This window comes from Octopus sinensis, linkage group LG25 (assembly GCF_006345805.1).
Source record: "Octopus sinensis linkage group LG25, ASM634580v1, whole genome shotgun sequence".
Classification (NCBI taxonomy): Eukaryota; Metazoa; Mollusca; class Cephalopoda; order Octopoda; family Octopodidae; genus Octopus; species Octopus sinensis.
In genome coordinates this window covers 85,001-102,500 of record NC_043021.1, presented here as the reverse complement: position 1 = coordinate 102,500, position 17,500 = coordinate 85,001, and the positions used below count along the sequence as shown (strand labels likewise).

General features: G+C 38.2%; 1 protein-coding gene across 3 annotated transcripts in view; it reads left to right on the top strand.

Annotated features, from left to right (window-relative positions):
* Window positions 1-17,500, top strand: part of LOC115224294 (serine-rich adhesin for platelets-like) — a 193,970-nt gene that overhangs the window by 95,774 nt on the left and 80,696 nt on the right. The window lies entirely within an intron of this gene.

Sequence of the window (17,500 nt, the reverse complement as noted above, 5' to 3'; positions counted from 1 at the left end):
ATGAAGAAGGAAAGAGAGAGATAGAAAGGAGAAGGAGAAACTGAGAGAGAGAGAAAGAGAGAAAGAGAGATGGAGGAGAGAAAGATGTCGTACATTTACTCTATCTCTTCCTGAAAAAGTGTTTTTTACGAAACGTCAGATTTCTCTTATTCCTCCCATAGTAATATGTATATATGCCTCACTGTTTCAGCACTTCTATTCTTTTGCTTTATGACGGCAATATTTCATTCTTTGTGTCTCTACGAGTCTCACTCTGTTTCAGAAAAATGTTAACATTTGCCTAAAACGATCTGTATCGATGCTGTTGTTGTTTTTGGTGGTGGTGGTGGTGGTGGTTGTATCTGGACTTTAAGTCCGTTCTGATCAAATTTACTTATTACCAAAACGTTCCAGATCTGACCATCTCTTAATATTTTCTACTCATCTACTTAATTCTTTAATTGATAAGTTGTGACCTGAACAGAATACTGCAGTTATTTCTATTTGGACGAGTGACCTGTATAGTGCCTTACCAACTGTGTGTGTGTGTGTGTTTGGCTGAGGTGAATAAGTTTGTATCTTGTCAAATTAACCTGTTGACGTTATTAATAATGAGACAGATAATCAGTAAACAATCTCAATATCGTTTTATATCGTTCAATATTTGCCATGGTAAACCCTCTTCCCCTAACAACAACATAAATAAATGTGCTTTTGACGAAATTGTTGCATGGAGATGATTCCTGTTGCATTTTATTTTCTAAAACCGAAACCAAAGAAGCGTTATTGCAGGCCACAGTTTTCTTTTCTCTGAGCGTTAAAGTATTTTTATTAAGTTCAGCTAAAGAAATTGTGCTGGACATACGCCCAAGTAGGTCATAGTTAATTTTTCACGTATTCTTAAAGAATGGTAAGAACCATAATTGTGGTAGAATAGAATTTCAGTTACGCAGGATCCCGTCTACTTAGATATCATATATGTTTTAGAACTTATGCTTATACTATGAGTAATTAACCAAATAGCAGGAATTCCATTTGCCGAAATGTCCACATATCACAATGGATGGGCATTATTGGACTCTTACCTATGTGTACCTAGTACTGCACCTTTAGGTTGATGGACGAACAAAGAAAGTAGAATCACCTGCAAGTTCTGCAAAGGATTTTGTCTCTCCAGTCACTTTAATCCAGTCTTTAATCCAATTTTCAAGTTGCATGTGAAATTACTGACGATTTTGGATGTTATTCTTCTGTGATAACCTGCTTTTCTTTTGCAACAATATTGACTTTTTGCTACAATCGATGCGTCGTTGTCTTAGAGGTATATTTTACAGTTGAATGGTAAGTCTGTTTCCATTGGCATTTCCGGTTTCATAGAAATGGAGATGTTACACAAAGAACAGGAATTACCGAATTAAATTAAAGAATTGTGGCAAGAGCCAAACATGTGTATCACTACCTGTCTGAAAGAATCGTGACAAATATTTGTGGACAGCACAGACGGATTCATTGAGTTGATATTTTTATAAACATGACCCAGGTGAAACAACAATTCGGTCGCCTTCTGCAGATAATAGTTCAAAAGAACATAAAATATTGATATAGCTGACAGTATCCTGAATACTAAATGGAAATAGAAAATACGGAACGATATTTTATTCATATATCATTATATGAATATCCGTGTGCGGGCGTATGTGTGTGCGTGCGTATATATATATATATATATATATATATATATATATATATATATATATATATATTATATATATATATATATATATGTATATGTATATGTTCAGTAACTGCAAAAAGAATACCTACAGAAGTTTTGTTGTTGCGGTTGTTGTTTTTGTTCTTCTTCTTCTTCTTCTTCTCTTCTTCTTCTTCTTCTTCTTCTTCTTCTTCTTCTTCTTATTATTATTATTATTATTATTATTATTATTATTATTATTATTATTATTATTATTATTATTATTATTATTATTATTAATCATGATGATCGTCTCCAGCATTACTTGACATCTCATTGGGATTCGTTTTCAGAAATAGCAATCCAGTGTCCCATTCTGCTGTCATTCAAGATCTGAGATAGGGAGAAAAGCTGAAGTCGATTAAAACGATGATAGTTCCGTCCGTCTGTCTGTTTGTCTGTCTCCTTCTCTCTCTCTCTCTCTCTCTCTCTCTCTCTCTGGAAAAGTAGAATAGAGGGTGACAGAGTGTGACAGACACATACAAAGTAGGAAAGAGAGGGAGAGGGAGAGGGAGGAGAATGCTAGTGGTGGTGGTGGTGGTGGTGGTGGTTTCATAAGTGACTGTCACATTTATTCACGCATTTATTCATTGTGAAACCCTCCTGAATTGCAATTCCCGCTGGTTTTACACAAAAGGATTGTAACATGGATTCTCACCTCGATATGTTCCTGTTTGCCGGGTTTTTTTCTATCTAACAACGATTATTTATAGGAATTACAAAAGATTCAAAATTAGAAGATTCAAAGTCAGGAGTACTTTCCTCAAAACATGTTCTTCTCATTTTAACCCGCCCCTGTACGTGGGTCGCATAGTTGGCTTCCAAAGACGAGAGCGAAGCGCTTCCTCCTGACCATTACGGAGTTGCACTCGGCATCGCATGTTGTCGCACTGCAGCCTCAGGCGAAGTATTTCTGTGCAGTTAACTGCTGTTGTTTTTCTCTTTCTAAACTTTCAGGGCAGAAAGGCCTTAAACAGCTCCTAACTTCATTTGTGGAGCAGTTGGGATTTCTGCTTCGGATACTCAGCTGTAAGGCTTTTCTTCCAGCGCGGCAAAACAGGGTACAAATCTGAATTTTATTTTGTGGGCTTATGGGGTCATGAGAATTTTTCTGTCCATGGTGAATCCACCCCTCCAGATATCGCTGAACATTTCATATCACACCCACTAATCCTCCTAAGCCATACTGTGCTGTCACGAAAGTGACCAAGGGGCAAGTGTCCACCAATGTCCTCGAAACTGACCCTTGTATTTCTTCCCTCCACTGGTTTGTCTCACCTTTATTAGGCCTGCTGTTTATCCCCTCTGATGAAGATGCTTATGTTGTCCATGGTACACCTCTCACAATGTACGCACTTGCAATGATCTATATTCATATATATATATATGATAGTTCGTTTGTCACTACCTCCCACCTGATTCTCGACCCTTATATGTGTCCCCATGAACTGTCCCATCACACACACTGCGTCACCTTCAATACAACAACATTGAAACCCTAAACCAAGTCGTGATTAACCGATAAGTATTAAACACTCAGTCAAATTCTTTAAAGATTTGCCGCCTATATATGTGAAGACCCTTTTGTAATCCTTATATTTTCGCTTGATATTTTCCCACCATTCTCCAGTTCAATAAGTTTTCTTTATATATTTTTAACATTTTATTTCTTCCGATTCGTTTTATCCCTTTTTATTCCCCACCCATCCATATTCTTTTCTATCTAGTAATACCAGTCTTTCTCCTAAGCATATCCCAGTAGACACCCCATCCGGCAATAGTGTACTTCGATAGTAGCCGTGTGTTTAATATATTAGTACCATTTTGTAAGATTCATAGATTCATACGTTTGTCCAAACTAATTTCTATCACCGTTCAGTCCCTTCTGCCCACATCCCTCATATCTCCCGCTATCCACTTTTTTATCTTCACATCTACTTCTATAATTCCACTCCACACATTTGGAACTACCTTCTAACTGCAGTTCTTATTGACTTACAACCTTCTTCCCATCTCAGTTTTAATATTGACTGAAGAATTGCTTCATCACAAACCCATTCATCTGCAGAGAGCGAATAAATTTAATTCCGATCACATTCACCATGTCTATGGACCTTAAACTCTCCTTTCATCAACGCATTTATGTTAGAACCACCCAGCTGCCAACCACTCTGTATTCGCTCGTAAAATTAAGCGAATTCCTTCTTAACCTTCCATGTTACTAAAATATAACAACCTTACTTTCACTCATTTCATTTGGAGACTTTTTCATGCAAAACATTAGTTTCGATGAATGGCCTTCTGCATAAACTACGTCAGCCGAAATACACAGATTGCCTCCATCATGCACCCCCCCACACACACACACACCACACACACCACACACACCACACACACCACACACACACACACACACACACACACACACACACACACACCACACACACTCACACATAAGTGTGTGAGTGTATGTACATACATATATATAGGCACAGGCGTAGCTGTGTGGTAAGAAGCCTGCTTCTCAACCATATAGTTCCGGGTTCAGTCCCACTGCGAGGCACCTTGGGCAAGTGTCTTCTACTATTCTATTATAGCCTCGGGCCAACCAAAGCCTTGTGAGTGAATTTGGTAGACGAAAACTGAAAGAAGCCCATCGTGCCTTTCATCTATGATTGCTGCCGTAAGGCTTCCTCTTCACACGCCAGCCTAACTTAACTTGTCCTTTTAATCGAAAGACGCCAGTTGTTATTCTTGTTGTTTGTATTTGGAATCGTATAACATTTTCTCCGTTTTCTGGGTTTTTTTGTCCGTGTTGTCGCACATATTCGCTCGCTTTTTTCCAAACATTTAATGCCCTTTGCTTAGATTTTTGGGGCCTACCAACTTTGAACAGTCTCAAGTGTAAGAAGCCGAAACTGTAGGGATAATTGGAATCTTGACTAGAATAGAAAGCCACGAATGTTCCGTCCCTGTTTTCCTTTCCATCTTTGTATCATCCATCTGTCCGTATGTATTTATTGTCGTCCGTTACATTCTTTTCCGTTTTGGGGATATATATATATATATATATATATATATATATATATGCGTGTCTGTTTTTTTACTGTGTTTATACCCCTCATCGCTTGACAACCAATGTTGGAGTGTTTGCGAACCCTGGACGAGGTGGTTCTGCGAAAGAGACCGGTAGAATAAGTACTAGGCTTACAAAGAATAAGTCCTGTGGTCGTTTTCTTCGAATAAAAAAATAAAAACTTTATGGCGGTGCTCCAATATGGCCACAACCGGATGACTGAAACAGGTAAATGAATAAAAGAATATATATACATATATATATATATTTTAGAAAATAAACTGAGGAATTTTTTTATTAGCAAAGACAAAAAAGTTAAATAGCACACAAAATAAATTTTGACTTCTTTAATTTGCCTTTGTTTTCAGAGAAGTTAGATCAGTCGGTTGGGAGTAATTAGCACCAATACCAATTGAAGATGGAAGACAATTTCAACAACAGAAAACCTCCAAAACTCACAAACCATTCAGAAAACAAAATGAGTCCTAATTGGCTGAGACGCCAGGACAGCTGTGGTCATGTGTTTCTGCTTCAATAGGCATCGTATATATATATATACACACATACAAAGTATGGGGGTTTAGTTCACAGGTGATCAAAACGATTAAGTACGCTAGATAAGTGCTGTAATGGATTGGATTACTGGGGCTCCAAGGTTATATCCGAGACGGTAGTTATGGAGCCATTGCAGATTTCCGATGCAGCGGATATAGAATTGTTAAAGAAGGCATCAAACGTTAAGGCAAGGCAAACATTTCAAGTCGTATACAATATTATTAAAGGAAGAAATTTGAAATCTTACAGCTGTTTCGGGGATATCCCCGAGTAAGAGATATTCCATCATCACAGACAATTGGGGTGGGGGGGAATACGGAAAATGAGAATGGTAGATATTAATATAACAACATAGAGAACGGAGTAAAAGAATAAAGAGATGGAAAGAGAGAAGAAAAATGAGGCATATATATAAGTATGTGTGTACATATATATATACACACACATCTATATATATACGTATATGCACATTATATATATATATATATATATATATATATATATATATATATATATATATACATCTATCTATATACGTATATATACATATATATATGTATATGTACATATATATATATATATATATATATATATATATATATATATATATATATATATATATATGTACATGTATATATATATATATATATTTACACACACGTATTACCACATTATGCATGCATACATAGTCACATACACAAGCATATACCGTGTATATGTTTGTGTATTGTAACTGTCAAATATATAGGTTGTCAGGAAACAGTACAATGCTTTACGTCTGATGTGGCTTATAAGTCGGGTAGTGAAGTTATATGCTTAATGCGTTTGTGTGTGCATAATGTGCGTGCGTATATATATATTGCGTGTGTGTATGTTGGGTGTTATGAGGTGGGTGTCTAATCTGTGTTGTAAACTACAGCGGCCAGACAGCGTTTAAAATAACATCATTAGTGAATTGATGTGACAAAAATCTGGTAATATATTTGTGTTGAAGTGAAACTACTACTACTACTACTACTACTACTACTACTACTACTACTACTACTACTATCTGAATAGCTTTTAATGTGTTTTTTTTTGCTCTAATGACTCGATCTTGTTGTAGTTGTTGCTGTCAGCTTTGGTGTTTCTGAGGTTACTGCTGCTGCTATTGCTGCTGCTGCTGCTGCTGCTGCTGCTTTGTTGTTGTTGTTGTTGTTGTTGTCGTGGTTGCTGCACTTTCCTTTAGTGTTTCTGTGCTATCAGTTGTTGTTGTTTTTGTTTATTCTCAGGCCACAGTTGATAGAGAAGGGAGGGGGAAAGTGCGGGAGAGAGAGAGGGAGAGGGGGGAGATAGAGAGAGAGAGAGAGAGAGAGAGTGAGAGAGAGAGTGGGTAATGATCAATGGTGTTCCAGACGTGATCATCCTGCCTTTAAGATTACCTTATCTGATGTGTCCTTCCTAAGTCATCAAAGTGTGATGGAGTGGGGTTTAGCTGTTATTTTCTGCAAAGTGCGTAGCACTGTAGAGATTCCCTCGTTACTTTGTAGATTCGGGTGTTGACCACAGCGGAAACTGACAAGGTGGACTTAGTCAGAGAGCAACAGATAATGTTCATGTTGTTGATAAGCCTCTATTGTTTATGGTTGTTCAGCAAAATATTGGTTGAATCGTTCCAGTGTCGGAAAAAATGTTTCCCCGCGTTTCTTTTTGCTTTCAAATCCAGCCGAAGTCATCTTGGCTTTTCATTCCCCCGGAGTCGATAAATAAAATATCCGTCAACTGTTGAGGATCGATTCTTCTCTAACTCTCCCCCACATCTTCCCCCTTTCTCTCTTTCTGTCTGTCTCTCTCTCTCTCTCTCTCTCTCTCTCTCTCTCTCTCTCTCTCTTATCGTGCGGTGGTGTAAGAATACTTAGTGTCTCTTTCCCCTGAGAACGAGCAAGAGTTAGCGATACGACGGCGGATTAGCTTTTAGAAAACGAACCCGTCATGTTACAGATGAATGTGCTCTATATCATAGAATGTCAACAAAAATTCCTTTAATGTTGGTCTTGTTGCTGTGACAGTAATATCGGTTTCAAATTTTGGCAGAAGACCAACAAGTTCGGGGGAGGGGCTAAGTCGATTACTTCGACCCTAGTATTCAACCGCAAGAATGAAAGGTAATGTCGATCTGGGCGGAATTTGAACTCAGACCGTAAAGACGGACGAAATGCCGCTAAGCATTTTGTCTGGCGTGCTAACGATTCTGCCAGCTCTCTGCCTTCGACAGTGACAGTAATATCAGCAACAATAGCAGAAACATTTCTTACACGATTCCAAAGTCTACTGTTCTTACAGTAGCAATGTAAAGACAAAGGTTCCCTCAATGCTAAAAGAAAGGGATGGTATTTTTGGCTCCACCATAATTACAGAACAAAATCTGTAGATGAGAACATTTTTTAAAACAGCAAAATTTCTTTGTCGCAAAAAAAGGCGAAGAGAAAATTTATAAATTACTGCTTAGGCAAAAACAGAAAATTTTAAAATGTTCCGTCAGTCAAGTGAAATAGTACAAGAAATTCTCTAGGACACATCATGCGAAATTGTCTTGAGTGACAAAGATACGAGCCGTTACACTATTTGCTGAACCTTTAAAAGCGAAGACTGCCAAGAGACAGGTTGGAAGCGTCAGGTATATCTGTGATGATATAGTTGTGTCCCAATAGAAGTGGTTAGAATGTCGCAGGAGAGAATCGCAAGACGGATTCTTCAAAGCGAGAAAACCACCCAAAGACCTAGAAGTAGACCAAGAATGGGATATTGGATAATATGCAGAGTCTGTTAGTGGCGCTTGGGAATGCATCCGGAAAGTGTACAGACGGTTACTTCTGACAGGACCCGTATAGAGATGGTGCCTGGGGTCTCCCTGGAACAGGGAGTGGAGAGACGGATATCGGGTCAAAGAAAAACAAGTCTCACAATAAGAAATATTGGTCACGTGGTAGAACCAAGGCTAGTAGTGGCTTTTGTGTTGTAGTATGGGAGAGTGGTCAAAGCAAGCTTTAACGAAAGTGACTTGTGGTCAAATGGCCCTGGCAAGTCCTAATAACTCCCGAAAGTCACAGAGCCATACCGAAACTATGAAGGAAGCGTCGTGCCAAAGAAATTCCTTTAATGGTGCAGGGTAGAAATACTAATTGTTACAGCCTAGGGAAAACTGAGAAGATTTTGCAAAAACAAGAAAAACGAAAATAATTGAAGAAGAACCGCGAAAGGAAGAGAAGACACGAGTCTTCAGAGCATCACCAGCCGAAACCCTAAGGATAGCAAAAGAAATAGCTTTAGGGCCAATATTCCAAAGAAATGAGCAAACCAAACATTCCTAATCTAATATTGATTTCAAATGTTGGCACAAGGCCAGCAATTTCAAGTGATATTGTAAACCAATTACATCAATCCCGCTGCCCAACTGGTAATTATTTTCATCGATCTAAAAACGGATGAAAGGCAAGGTCGACCTTGGTGGAATTTGAACTCAGACCGTAAAGACGGACAATCTGCCGCTAAGCATTTTGCCTGGCGTGCTAACGATTCTGCCAGCTCGCCGCCTTCGTTCGTAGCCTAATATTATTAAGTTGTTGCACTACACCATCATAGTGAGGTGAGGAAGAATTACAAATGGAAACAGGGAAGGAAAAGAAGCGGGAACATCACAGAAAAATGAGGAACCTCGGGATTAATCTGTGAGATTTTTATTGCTATTATATGTCAGATGGTGAACAATAGCGTCGTTACTTGCAGGTTTCCAACGCTTTACTGTGTTTTTAACTGGGAGAGAGTGATAAGGGTTAATAAAGAAATGGAGAGTGATAAGGGATTGTCAGTAAATTGATGCATAATAAATAAATGAAGGGACTTCATTAGAAAAATCCCACCGGTTATTTGGTTATATCCTTGATATTTATATCTTCCACTGACATACGTACGCACACACATGCATAGCTACCTACCTACCTACCTACTTACCTACCTACCTACCTACCTACCTACCTACCTACCTACCTATCTGTATACATACATACATGGTGGTTGTCTACTTCTTATGCAGAGTTTGACCACCTCCTGTACCTACACCTTAGCACCATCATGGCATCTGATGTGACTTTTTAAACCAGACTATGTATTTGAACGACATCCACATAGATTGCATATCCGATCTGGACCACCAAGAGCTGCAGATAAGTTCTGATCTCTTTGTGGATCCTAAAATGTCTTTTGAGGTCTCCGTTAGATTTACAGACCTTATGGCATACACGGCATTGAAAGGTATGCACAGATAGATAAGCAGAGTAGTTAGTGGAGGTTCGTTTTCCATGGGTTCGCAAATGATGCTTCATCCCAGGAAAAGAAAGCTATGGTCTGTCACAAACAGTGCACACATACATACATACATACATACATACATACATACATACATACATACATACATACATACATATATACTTACATACATACATAGAATACATTTCTACATCATTTTCGCCTAAAATTTCCCCTCAAACAATGATTGGTGGAACAGATTAAGGTTATGGCAGGAAGCGCCGCTCTTTGACATTGAATTCATGGTACCGTTTTTTGGCATCATTGAGCCATCTTTATGGAAACAACAACCTTAGACATGTAGATTCTGTAGTCGGTAAAGGCATGATTGTCTCAACTTTCACTTAAATGTGAAACACATTCTCTTCCCATGAATTACACGCGTAAGCGACTGTGAGAAAGGTGGCAAACCCCTTCTTAAGGTTTGTGACCTTTCGAGGTCAAAATTTCGCATCAATGTCTTAAGAGGCCTCATTACGTGTTTCCTGTCTTTTTGGTTGGGTCACAACGTTATCTGACTTCAAAGCGACTTCATCTGCACTTCCGGTTTGTTTTACAACAAAACTAGCAAGAGTAGTAGTAGTGGTGGTGGTGATGTCGATGGTGGTGGTAGTATTAGTAGTAGTACTACTAATAGTAGTGGTGGCGGCGGTGGGGGTGATGGTGGTAGTAGTAGTGGTGGTGGTGGTGGTTTTGTCGGTGGTGATGGTGGTATTATTATTATTATTATTATTATTAGTAGTAGTAGCAGTAGTAGTGGCAACAGCTGCAGAAATTATCCCCTCTAATGTCAACTGTCACGAATATCAACTTTTTCACCATCATTTTCTTTTTTTGTGATAGCAACACCGTTACCACCACCACCACCACCACCACCACCACCACCACCTCCACCACCACCACCACCACCACCACCACCACCTCCACCACCACCACCACCACCACCACCACCACCACCACCACCACCATTTAGCATTCAATATTTATTACCTGAAATTATTTGTCTTCGCAATAAACGGAGATGATGATGGTATTGATGATGATAGTGATGATGATGGTGATGGTGGTGATGGTGGTGGTGGTGATGTTGACGGTAATGATGCTGAATCAATATTGCAGGTAGGCAGTTTTATGGAAGATAATCAGGGAAGGAGAAGGGGTGGCGGTGGGTCGGTGGGTTTGCGATGTGTTGTAGAAACACTGAGCAGGTGCTTGTTTTCTTGACAACTAATCACAACTGATCATAAAACAATGTGCAGCCAACAACAAACAACAACAACAACGACAACAACAGCGACAGCAGCAGCAGAAGCAGCAGCAGCCACTGCAGTAATTACAACAACAATGACCATAACAACACAACAACAACAGCACCAACAACAACTGCAACATTGAATCTCGCCAAATTTGTGTGCAACATGGTAATTATTAAAAAAAACGACACTCTATACAAACATTACTAATAACATCAACATCATAAGCACTGCCATTGTTACTACCACCACCTGTACTGCCACCAATACCACCACTTAGAACCGACAGCACCATCACCACTTACAACCTGAGACAAACCGAGAACGACATCAACGCTACAAGCATGAACGCCACAACGTCCATGACCACCATCTGCATCAGAACTACCACCCATACCATCACCACATGAGACAACACCACGGCATCAAAACTACTACCATTAACACCGCCAACACTTCCATTACTATCATCGACACTACCACCACCACCACCACCACCATCATCAGCCCCACAACCACCATCACCATCATCATCACCAAAACAACGACGACTACGACGACCACCTCCACCACCACCAGCACCACCCCTAACACAACGACGACAACGACGACGACGACAACCACCACAACCACAGCCCCCACCATCTCCACCACCACCACTACCAGCACGATTATCACCGATACTACCGCCAACACCATCAACTGGACTATCATCACAAATAACAGCTCAATCATTTTGAACAGCGCAAACACCACCACCACCACCACCGACACTACCATCGGTATGACCGGCTATACCACCGCCACCGCCGCCTCCACCACTGTCGCCACCATCACACCAGGCCTTACCTCCTCTACCTCAATCATGATTTACTAACATCCCCCCCTCAACCACCACCATCACCACCACTGCCATCATAACTACATTCTGAGTGTGTTAGCCTCCATCACCATGGTTACCAATACGGCAATTTGTTGGCGGCAAGCAACAAGAGAAATATCCACATTGTCACACAAGAGATGAGAGACGCAGAGGGAAACATACACACTCGCACACACGAACACACTTACACACACACACACACACACACACACACACACACACACACACACACACACATACGCACGCATGCACATCAGCATCTGCACTTAACATCCGTTTTTCATGCTGGTATGAGGTGGACGTATATATACGCATGCTGAAAATATATATATAATTTTGTGTGTGTGTGAATATGCATATAGGTACGTGCGTGTGCACATATATACATATATATACGTGTGTGAGTGTGTGTGTGTGTGTGTGTGTGTGTGTGTGTGTATAACACATGCACACAGAGATATCGGTAGAGAGAGAGAGAGAGAAAGAGAGAGAGAGAGATACATACATGTGTAAATATGTACATATGCATATATATATTATTTATATTATATTATATTATATTGTATTATATTATATATATATATTTATATTATATGTATATAGATATGTATGTATGTATGAGGAACAAACCAGGTGCTTCCCAATCCAATACACAGTTCATGCAAAAGTCACGTGTTTCCCACTCAAAGTGCTCAATAAATAAGTATAAGTTTGCAACAACGATGTTCGTAGGAAGCAGTTACAATGAGAAGCTGTGATTTGCAATATACCACATAGAAGGGACAGCACATATTCGTGTATATGTTCGCATACACACTTGCATACACACACACACACATATATATATATATATATATATATATATACTCACACTTAGTCAAATATACATACACAGATGTATGTATATGTGTGTGTGTGTGATATAGATTGACTATTTAAAACACACATACTTCATAAACACAGACACTCACACACACGCACACACAGACACTCATACACACGGACATACAGACAGAATTCAACAAAGCATCCAAGCTGTAATTAAAATATCTTCTCGCAATCTTTCCATTTAAACCTTAACAGAAACAATTTCTTCCCTTTGTGCTTGGAAGAACCCTAACCGAGACTTTCTTGTTGACATTTAAAATCGTTATTTTTATCTTTGGTGGCTCCGAGTCACGCTTTTGGTGCCAGCGACATAGGAATAAGAATACAAAGCTGGCCCTTTACAAATCCTTTGTCTTGCCATCCCTGTTGTATTCCTGCGAAATATGGACTTGTTATGAAAGGCTTTTAAAATTGTTGGAAAAATTCCACCAAAAATGCTTTCATCGCATTTTAAACATTAAATAGAGTTCTTTTTCTCCAAACACTGATGTCCTTGCATGTGCAGGCATCACCTCAATTAAAGTTATGATTTTAAGGAACCAAATGAGATGGTATGACCATATTGTTCGAATGGTGGTTGAACGCATGCCGAAACAGCTGCTTTATGGTGAGCTTGCAAAGGGGAAACGCGATCGGCATAAAACAAAGAAAGAAAAAAAAGGTTTAAGGACTATTATGAAGTCACTTGGAATGGATCCAGAAGACATAGAAACCCTTGCTTCGGTTCGGGTTGGATGGCGAACGAAAAATGTGGAGCGGAGTGAAAGCATTTGAAGAGGCCAGGATAACCTCTGAGGAAGAATGTTAACACCGAGAAGGTGAATGACAATGACCTTTTTGTGTGCACAGTTTGTGACAGATCATGCTTTTCTTTTGCTGGGCTCAAATCTCATTCGCGAACCCATGGAAAACGAACGTCCACGAATTATTCTGCCTATATGTCGGCACACATTTGAATGCAGCGTATGCCGGTAGGATTGCAAATCTAACGGAAGCTTCAAAAGACATTTTAAGATCCACGAAGATCAGAACTTATCTGCAGATCTTGGAGGTCCAAATCGGATGTGAAATCTGTGGGTGTCTTTTCAGAACATTGTCTGGTTTAAAAAGCCACATCAGATGCCATTATGGTGCTATGGTGTCATGACAACGATCCTAATACCGGTACTCCGAGTTATATGTTCTCGATAATCTTGCTGTCCTTGGAAATATTCGCAGTTTCAGTATATATCCAAAATCTTATATGAAACTTAAGAAGAGATGGCATTTTTTTTCTCTACGATAAAAATCCCAAAACGTCGTTCCAGGCAAAACATGCGAAAAGCAGCTGCCTCAAGCCTACGTCTTTCATTTCATTTCTGGTTCTTATGAGAATACACCAAATATTCTACGCTTCACGCAAGAAAGGACACTCTGATAGGTTTTCTCATGAAATTGCTTTGTTGTGTAAGTAATATTTTAAAGGAATATATCTAAAACAACATAAGTGTGCACGTGCGTGCGTTTTGCGTGCACCTGTGTGTATGTGTAAATATCGACAAACAAATACACATACATGCACTTACACATGCATACACACACACAAACACATATGTATATATATATGCATATACTTATATGTATATGTAGATTTTAATCGGAAATATACGCACGCGCGCTTAGAGATACAGATATGCATGTATATACTTCCATGCAAACGCTCATATGTACTTATAGACATATACATACATGAATTAAATAAGCCAAAACGAACGACTTTGGCCGAACCACGAAAAAGTTCAAGGAGGCTGGTATTCAAACAAGTGTTGCTTTGTCCGTCCTTTTGTTCAAACCGTACAACCTTTGATCCAAAGTCTAGACTTTTTTAAGCAAGAAAATTTTACACCAAATTCTTTATTCGAAGCAACCATTTGTGTGCAGTTGTGTCTCATCTACAATCGACCGGAAAACCTTGCATTCATAAGTGATTCTCTCACGCATAAACGATATAAATTTCGACCAAGCCGAATTATACCTTTTATCTAGGCTGACAAATGAATGCTTGTGTTTATAAAATCTGTTTTTCGCTGTTAGTTCACTTGCCGCAATATATTTATTCGGTTCCTTTCCGCTGATTGTTTCTACCTTGGTGCTGTATATTATTGAATTTGCCAGTCAGTTACCTGAGCCAACAAGGCAATTTCAGAAGGAACATTATTAGACTGATCCCTCTCGTTTGAAGTTTAAGACGTTTGAAATTTTCCCACGAGAACCAGGAAGGAAATTAAAAGCAGATATTTCAAAGGAAAAGCTGGTCCGGATTACCAGTTGATTAACTGGGAACGAGTAACTCAGAGAACTCTAATTACGAGATCTTCAGTTTTATCTATCAATCTATCTATCTATCTATCTATCTATCTATCTATCTATCTATCTATCTATCTATCTATCTATCTATCTATCTATCTATCTATATGTGTATATATATATACGTATATGTATACACATATTTATATATACGCACACATGCAAGAGCGCACTGAGACAAACACACACACACATACACATTAATTTTTGGATATGTTCAGTCAACCGTGTGAGCCTTAACTTAACACAACAAACATTCTCACTTGATACTAACACACGGACGTAGCGCGGAACATACAAAAACTTCTAAGACCAGCCATGTGATTATCTTCCACCAATCAAATCCTATTCAAAATATATACAAATTTGAGCCATGAACTCTCCATAAAATCAAGGCAAGCTTCAAACACCATTCAGCAGCAAAACAGCCGCGACATAAGCCACGTCTTTCCATTTGAACTTTTTGAAAATCAGTGGAAACTGTGAAACCAGTTAACGCTTTAAAAGTATTGATAAGAAATATTTTAACTAGTCTCAGTGCAGTTTCAACTTCTATTTTTCCTATATTTCTACCCGTGTGGAATAAAATTACTTTGTTGTCTTATATATATATATACATATATATATATATATATATATTATATATATATATTATTATATATATATTATAATATATATATATATAATATATAATATATATATATATTATATCTGTGTGGTGTGTTGTGTGTGTGTCTTTGAAGAATTTAACGGAAATACAACAAACGGAAATATAAAAACATAACGAATAGAAAAATTCGTAGCTTGTTCGTCAACAGTGAACGTCCAAAAGATTATTATAATTTCGCACTTCTAACGTTCACGTTGTTGATATTGACGCCAGTGGCGAAAACCCACTGGGGGGGGGGAGCTAACGTATGTACAGGACAATAACAAAAGCAAACACGACAAAATAAGACATATATCAATACAACAAAAAAAGCCGTGTGGCCTCAATATATATATATATATATGTATGTGTGTGTATATGTGTGTACGTATGTGTGTGAATATATATATATATATATATATATATATATATATATATATATATATATATATATATATGTATGTATGTATATGTAATAATAATAATAATAATATTTCCTACTAAAGGCACAAGGCCTGGAATTTTGGGGGAAGGGACTAATCGATTACATCGAGCCCACTGTTTCACTGGTGCTTAGTCTATCGACCCCGAAATGATGGAAAGCGGAATTTGAACACAGAACTAAAAACGGACGAAATGCGCGCGCACGATTCTGTCAGCTGGACGCCTTAATAGCAACCATATTGATAATAATCCTTTCTACTAAAGGCGCAGGGCCTGAAATTTTGGGAGAAGGTACTTGTCTATTACATCGACCCCAGTGTGTAACTGGTACGTATTTCATTGATCCCGAAAAGATAAAAGTCAAAGTCGACCATGGTAGAATGTGAACTTAGAATGTAAGGACAGACGAAATGAGGCGAAACATTTTGCCCGGTGTGCTAGCGATTCCACCAGCTCGCCGCTTTAATAGCCACAGTAATAATAATAATAATAATAATAATAATAATAATAATAATAATAATAATAATAATATAATAATAATAATAATAATAATAATAATTAATAATAATAATAATAACAGCAACAACAATATTTTACATCAAGTCAACAACAGCAACAACATCAGCAAAAGTAGTGACAATGAGGAAAGAGAATATGGACGAAACCACAAGAAAAACAACAACAACAACCACAGCAGCAGCAGCTTGTATAACTACAATATGTCATGCATGAAATATTTCACATGACATAAGTGTGGCCAATTGTCTTGGCATCTGTCACTTCTTGGCATCTGTCACTTCCGTCTGCTTGACGGCAGCCATTTTGGGAGGCTGTTTTTTCACTGGTTTCATTTGTTTTTCCTTCCCTCCTATTGTTCAATAGATCTTATCCAAAACTAATCAATAATTATACATACACACACACATACATACACACACACACACACACACATAAATATATATATATATGTGTGTGTGTGTGTATATATATATGTATATATATATATATGAATATATATATATGTGTATATATGTATGTATATATACATATATATATATATATATAAGCATACACATATATACATATATATATATACACACACATGTATATATCATATATATATATATACGTGTGTTTAAGTGTGTATGTATATATTACTTTACTATGATTTCGTATTCTTAAGTTCAAAGAAAAAATATTAGGCAGGTTATTATTTCTTTTAAACTTAGCAGACCGAACAAAATGATATACAAATGTCTAACTAACCAAACCCGACCCACACAATCGCGCGCACACGCATGGACACACACATAAAGGCGTACAACCATAG